Below are 7,539 nucleotides of genomic sequence, written 5' to 3'. Positions count from 1 at the left end.
AAGGATATCATCATGTATTGATAAACAGCTATGTTGTCAGGTTTGGGTATTTTTTCTAATTCCTGGGCTAAAGCATAGTGGGCCAAAGTGGGGGAGTGTTTGTAGCCTTGGGGAAGCCTAGTGAAAGTGTATTGCTGTCCGTCCCATGTGAAGGAAAAACGGTCCATATCTTCTGGCTGTATGGGTATCATAAAAAACATGTCTTTGACATCTATAGTTGCCATGATTGAGTGAGCTTTTTCTTGAATTGATGTCATTAATTCAGCCAAATTTGGAACCGCTGCTGTAAGAGGGTCTGTGTTGGCATTAAGCCTGCAGAAGTCTACTGTCAGCCTCCACTTCTCATTGGGTTTCCAAACTGGCCACACTGGCAAGTTGAAAAGAGAATGGGTATTGACTATCACTCCTTGGTCTCACAAGTCCTGTATAACCAGTTGATGCCCTCTTTGGCACCAGAAGGTAGAGGGTATTGTTTTACATGAGTAATTTTGCTAGACAGTGAGGAGGATGCAGCTTGGAGCAGTCTAATGTTAAGACGTGGCACACCAAATGACCACAGGAATCCCTCAGAATCTTCCCACTGCCTCCCAGCAAGAATATCCATCCCTAATTGTTTGGAATATCCCCAATTACCATTTTGAGAACTAATTCATTCTCCTCTGTCGTTATAGAGCATGACACAGTACAATAATACACGACTCCATCAAAAGGGTGCAAGAGAGAAATTTATTAAACCAACGTAGCTTTTATAGTTCTTCCAGATATTTACACCCATCTAACACATATGCAATGCCCGTTGGCCATAAAAGAGAAACAAAGTTCCCAGCAGGCGACCAGGGAGCCACATCACTCTGGGAGCCAGCCAGAGTCCATATCTCCCAACTTTCTCTCCTTCCTCTGGTCTCCATGGTAACAACCTTGGTGTTCCTTCAGGAGAGATATGGGGCTTCTCCTTATCTTCAGGAGGCCCTGACAGCTCACAAGGACAGCACAGAATGTCTTTCCCACACTCCTCTCCATGGAGCGTGAGTTTTATTAATGCCACATTCAGAGATTCTGTAGTTCCTAGGATGTTTAAAACACAACATTATTTCTTTCTTGGAACAATTCTACACTTTTGGGCATCCTTTTTGTTAGTGCAGAGATTTGTGCCCCAGTGTCAATCAGAAAGGTTACAAGTGCCTGTTTGAGGCCTGTGATAGCTGTGATCAATATATCTCCTGATTTATGTTTAGTGAGCATTCTCAGATACATCCATGCTCCAGCCCTTCGCTCACCTATAAGGGATGGAGAGCCTAGTTTCTCTGGTTCTGTGTTTGCTTTGGCTCACATCCTAAATTCTGAGGGAGAGGCTGGGAGAGGGTTTCTTTTGGCTCACTGGCTGGATTCTGAGAAGGGAGGGGTGCACTGGGTTGAACTGATAAATTCGGTTTCTGATAGTGTCAATTAGTTATTATTTTCTGTAATTTATCAAGGGACAAACCATCCATCACCTCTCTGGGGACCCCCCTTTTAACTTCCAACAACCACCAACGTTGGCAGTTAGAGATCTGTTTTCCCTTCCCTAAATTTTCACCGTAAGGAGCCCTGATAAACCAAACACCGTTGTTTTTTTCTGATTTCTCCTCCAGGGTTTTTACAGGTCCATATCATCTACTGTAATTAATCAAATCTACTGCAACCTCGCTCCATGTCCAAACTTTATGGCTACTGGCAGGTGAATCAGATTGAGAAGCTGGGGGCTGTGAGGGGATGGAGTATGGAGTGAAACCAGGATCAGTAGATCCAGTTTGGTCAGTGGGGTTACCAAGGAATCTATCTAGTCTCTCTATGGGACCCAAGGCCATTATGGTTTTCTGTAAAGTAATTGCTGTAGGTTTAGGAAGCCCTCAAATTAAAGGAGTCATAATTTCAGGCTTTACAGGTAATTGCACTGGTGACTGAAAACCAGGAATCAACCTTTTTCATGAATCATTTTCAGGCAGGTGGCTTTGTGGGCGCCTTCCAAAAGCTGGTCGGGGGCACTGACTATAGCTAAAGGGTCTCCCCTTTCCAAAGGATTAATTCCCCCGGCCCAGAAAGGCACACATTGTGTTAGGGACCACATGTCACACTTATCTCCTGTTGTTAAGAAAACTCCATGTCCCCAGTACCCACTGGCCTCCTGTTCAGTTAATTTAATTTGATCTTCACCAGTGAGGGACACTTGGAAGACATATTCTATCTCCGATTCTTGTGGGAGGCACCCAAATTCTTTCTTCAGCTCAGCCAATTTGGTAGTGCTGAATGGTATTTGTTTAGTTGTGATATGTGGTTCAAAATCTTCATCATTAATATAATTATATTCTGTTTTAACCAAGGATCTCAAATGAGGGCAGCAGTTTTCTCCACAGTTTTTTTGCTGCCTCTAGTTCCTTATGGGGATAAATCTGTTTAATGTGAGGAGTTTCTTTTCCTCTGCCTGTGTTGAGGAATCAGCATTCAGTGAATTCTTAACATGTTCCTCTCTAAGGGCAGCTTGTAACAGATGGATCTCATTCTTTTCTTCATTTAATTTTTTTTCCAAATTTCAACTAGGCTTTGAAGGGAGTCCATTATAGCTTTTTCCTCACTTCTTCACTTTAAGAGAGTTTTTATAGCTGCTGTGAGACAAGCTCCCAAAACTGAGCAGACAATAGTTTTATTTTTGCCTAGTTTAAATTTTGTTTCATGTTGTAAGGAACATACTCCATCAATAACATTTTCCAAATTAAATCAGTTACTTTGTGCCCGTTCTTCTCCTCCGGGAGAAGGTTTGGCATTGTGTTTGGCTCGTAGAGCATAAAATTCAGCTTTAACTTTTGCGCTGAGGTTTTCCGTCATTTTGTGAAGGGACCAAAACCATGACAGGGAGGTGTAGACTTAAGGCACACAACCACACAGCGTCTGCTGTGTTTCCCTTGCTTCCCTGGGTGGGTGAAGAGACTAAATGTGCCTGGGAGGTTCTACCCATGGCCCAAAGGATGCAAGAGGAACTCGGAGAATGCAGCAAACAAGGACACCCCATAGCCCAGCCTGAACACTGAGGAGAACAAGGACAGGACCAAAGCAAAGGAAACGTGACCTTTAGTCACTGATAGTTCTGACTAAAAGCAGCAAGCCTTGCTCCATCTGGGATCTTTGTTCTAGTTCTAAAAACAAGCAAGGTCCTCCACTCTAAATACACAGAAGGCAGGAACCGGGGAGGAGGTGGGATTAGGAAGGAGGAGGAGGAGGAGGGAGAGAGGAAAAGGAGGAGCAGGAAGAGGAGGAGCAGGGGCAGGAACAGGAGGAACAGGAGGTTCCAGTGCCCCCTGTGGCCGCAGCCACGGGACCATCGCCCCCACCTCGTCTTGCAGGTGAGCGGGGAGGGGGAGGTCGTCCCAAATCTGTCGGGGGGTCCCTGAGAGGGTTTTTTATTGGGGTGTGTTTGGAGCTCGCAGATTGTGGAATTGACCCCAAATATCATCTGGTGTCTCTGGGAGGTTTTGTTTTCTCTGTGTGTGTAGGTTTGGATCTTGCAGGAGCCCAAAGCTGAGCCCCTTGGGGGATCTTTGGGGGCCCACGTGGCCATTGCCCTGTATGGGCAGGGGAGGACATTGGTCCTGGGGACCGCCGGGAGAGCAGAGGAGGGGAACCCCTGGGACCCCCAGAGTGGGGAGAGCAGAGAGGGGCAATCCCAGAGCTGGGGGACCCCGGCAGACTGGAAAGGGGGGGAGCCTGGAGAAGAGGAACCCCTGGGATCCCTGGGATCTCAAAGTAGAGCATCAGGGGAGAAGGGCCCCCATGGACCCCCAAAAGGCCCTGGATCATCCCTGAGCAGGACGCCAGAGAATGGAGAAGCCCTGGAACCATTGGACCCCCATGATCCTAAGGAAAGGAAACCTCTGGAACCCCAAAAGTGGAGAGATCAGCAATAGGGAACTGCTGGAAGAGCTTTTTGGGGCTGAATCTTGACATTGTGGGGATTTTCATGGACAGAAGACTCCTGCTGACTTCTAGAGATGGACCTGGCCAGGAGGAGCCTCTACTCCAAGGCGCTCCCACCTTGTTTTCCCCAAACCAGGGTCTGTCATTCCCAAGCTGTGGCCAGATGGAGGAAGAGGAAAAGGCCCAGACATTCCGCACGAGGAGGGGCTGCAAACCCAGCCCAGGGAGCTGCAGGGAGGAAAGAGCCCCCCTGAGCCAGGAAGGCGGCCTGAGATCCAGCCAGAGCTCAGAGCTGGTGGAGAAGGCTCATGGCAGGGAGAAGCCCCACAAATGCTTGGAATGTGGGAAGGGTTTCAGCTACAGCTCCACCCTGATGGAACACCTGAACATCCACCCTGGGGAGAGGCCCTGGGAGTGTGGGGAATGTGGGAAGAGCTTCAGTGGGACCTCCGACCTGAGCAAGCACCACAAGATCCACACTGGGGAATGGCCCTAGGAGTGCTTGGAATGTCAGAAGAGCTTCAAATGGGATTCAGAGATCGTCACTCACCAGCACTTGCACACCAGGGAGAGGCCCTGTGAGTGTCCCGAGTGTGGGAAGAGCTTCGTGCGCTGCTCCAGCTCCATCCCCCATGGGAGGATCTGTGCTGGATGATCCCCAGTGACCCCCGTTGGGCAGAGCCCTGGTGACCCCTGTTCTGGGTGATCCCCATTGGGTAGGGGGAAGGTGCTGGAGAGATTTCTTTCCCTTCTCCTTGTGCTGCTGTGATTTGGTTGGTAATAAATTCCCTCCCTGTGTCCAGGCTGGGTCTATTGTGCCCGTGCCGGATTTGCTGAGGGATCTCTCCCGGTCCTTGTACTGACCCACGTCATTGTCGAAGTGCATGAACATTTGCCGGTTGTAGATGAACCTTACCTGTCCCCTGTTCCTGTACCAATAAACCCAGTTTGCTGCAGAGCATACACAGACCCATGCTGCCGACTTTGTCAGCTTTATAAAGCAGCCGTGAGCTCCGGGCTCCTGAGTGCCGGACGCTCCAAGGGCCTCGGCAGCGCCAGGACGCTCCAGACTGGGACAGCCAGGCAGGGCAGGAGGAATCACTGCCCCTTTCCCCTCCCTGCTGCTCCATCTCCCAGCCCAGCATCGCTGCAGGACAGCCTCACTGCCAACGCCATCCTGCCAGGGATGGACTGGGGGGATCTCCTTCCCCTTCCCTCTGGCATGGAGGCAAATCCCATCTTCTCCTTGTCCACCCTCCTTCTTCTCCTCATTCTGTCCTACATCCATCTATGTTCCTTTCCCATCTCCTTCCTCCCTTGTTCCTTCTTGTTCCTTCCTCTCCTCCTGCCTTTTCCTTTTCCCTTCTCCCTGTCTCTTCCTCTCTTTGTCCTTCCTCCCTCACGCTCTGAGCTGCAGACAGAGACCAGGGAGAACAAATCCCTGCCACAGAACCTCGTGGAAGAGGCCATTTGGAACAGCTCCACGGCGCAGGAATCCAATGGGGAGGAAAAGCCCCAGAGATCCCACATGAGGAGGGGCTGCCAACCCAGCCTGGGGAGCTGTGAGGAGGTAAAAGCCTCCCTGTGCCGGGAAGGGTGTGGGGATTGTGAGAAGAGCTTCAGGCAGAGCACAGCCTATTCCTGGTGCCTCCAAAAACGGCGGTGCCAGATGCAGAGATCCATGGGGATGCAGAGATCCCCCTGCAGATCCATGGGGATGCAGAGATCCCCCTGCAGCCCCCAGAGCAGCCACGCTGGAGCACGGAGGATATCCCGCCGAGGCTCGGTCGGAGTGTGGGCAGGGTCTGCTGCCGGAATCGCCAGAGGGGGATCTTCCCGTGGAGACCGAGCCGGAGCGTGGGCAGCCCCCACATGGCTTATGGCGGCTGATCCGGCAGCTCCCGGCAGAGAAAAGGCAGGTGGGAGACCCCGGCAGCAGCAGCGGCGGTGCCCAGCGCAGCTGGCACGGGCAGGGCAGCCGGGGATGGGATGGCTGGGACCCGGCCTCGGTGCGGTCGGCGCGGTGACCTCGGCCCACGCGGCAGGACAGAGCAACCCCCATCTTCCCCAGCATGGCCGGCAGAGCGGCCGCGGGCCGGGCAGTGGGAGCAGGGCACACAAATTCACCGCCAGCGCCGGGGCAGGTGGAGCTGCCCTGGGCAGTGAGCCCGCACCTGGGATGGAAACCGGGGCAGGCGGAGCTGAGGCGGGCAGCGAGCCGGGACCCGGGACAGGCGCCTCGGCCGCGAACGGAGGGGGCAAGAGCTGCAGAGGATCCCACTCTCTTTCTGACTTTTCCTCTTGTTCCCCTCCCTTTCATTTCCCCTTGTTCTCTTCCTGTTTTGTCTCGGGTGTTTCTCATGCTTTAAAGATTTTTATTCTCCTAAAATCTCCTGTCTAACCTATGGCATATTCTCTTTCTTCTAGATTAAATGGGTTTTTTTACAAATAAATCCAGAGCCTAACAAATCTAAACTTCTGCTTAGATACTTTGAAATGGTCGACGAGCTAACTCACAACCTCCTAATGTTGTTTTTCTGATCACCTTTTTATTTATCCTTTGGCAAATTAAGCATCTTTCAGTTTCTTGCTTTGCTACTCCAAAAATCCCAGTGCACCCATAGTTCCTTAAAAAATGATCACACAAAGCTTGAGTACCCCAGTGGGTTTTCTGATGCATGTCTTCTAATATTTTCCTAGTAAGCACATTTTATTAAGTAATTGTCTTCCATCAAGAAGTTTCCATTTCCCTGATTTATCTTGTTCACTTCCTGTCTTGTTTCATTCTTTTTTCTCGGCTTCCCTAAACTTTGGAATTTCCAGTTTTTCCTCGTTTGGAGTTAATATTAACATAACTCACTCAGCTCCACTTTCTGCTGTATCCTTGGCTTCGTCATCTGCCAAATTATTTCCTCTTATTTCTGGGGTCTTTCCCTTTTGGGGTTCCTCAATATGTACTATAGCTATCTCTTTTAGGTAATTTTAATGCCTCTAAAACCTCTGAAATAAGTTCCTCATGTACTAAACCTTTTCCTCTTGAATTAAGTAATCTTTTTCCTTTCCAAATTTTTAAAGGTATGTACTACGCTAAAGGCATACCTTCAATCAGTAGATATGGTTCCTTTATTTTGTGTTAAATATTCTAGTGCTCTTTTTAAAGTATATAATTCATGAGTTTGAGCTTACTAGTTTAAGGTTAATTTCCCTTTTTCCATAGTTTGCATGTTGTTCCCATCAACTACTACATACCCTGTACTTTCTCCTTTTGCAAGGAGTTGTATCTCTGTTACCTAACATAACTGCCAAAGGGCTACCCTTTTGGGGTATCTCTGCTAGTATGCTTGTATTCCCTCTTTTTTTTTCTTTTTTTTCCCCTGTAATCCAACTTACTGGTTTTCTGTCTCATTTTTCAAGATCTTATCTATTCATCATCTGCCTCTGTTTTTCACTTTCACTAACAACCTAAATACCACTTTTCTTTCAACTACACACTTAAAAATAAAAAACTTTTCTCACACTACTTTCAGTGCAATCCACCTCTCTCCAAGGAGATATAGTGAAGCTTAAAATGCACAATCTACATTACATATA

General features: G+C 48.9%; 1 pseudogene; it reads right to left on the bottom strand.

Moving 5' to 3' along the window:
* Positions 1-1,633: 1,633 nt before the first annotated feature.
* Positions 1,634-4,821, bottom strand: LOC139604896 (uncharacterized; annotated as a pseudogene).
* Positions 4,822-7,539: the final 2,718 nt, after the last annotated feature.

The sequence above is a fragment of the Agelaius tricolor genome, unplaced genomic scaffold, assembly GCF_023055355.1.
Source record: "Agelaius tricolor isolate 1412-34295 unplaced genomic scaffold, bAgeTri1.0.p SCAF_57, whole genome shotgun sequence".
In the NCBI taxonomy this organism is placed as follows: domain Eukaryota; kingdom Metazoa; phylum Chordata; class Aves; order Passeriformes; family Icteridae; genus Agelaius; species Agelaius tricolor.
This window is presented reverse-complemented; position numbering and strand designations above follow the sequence as displayed.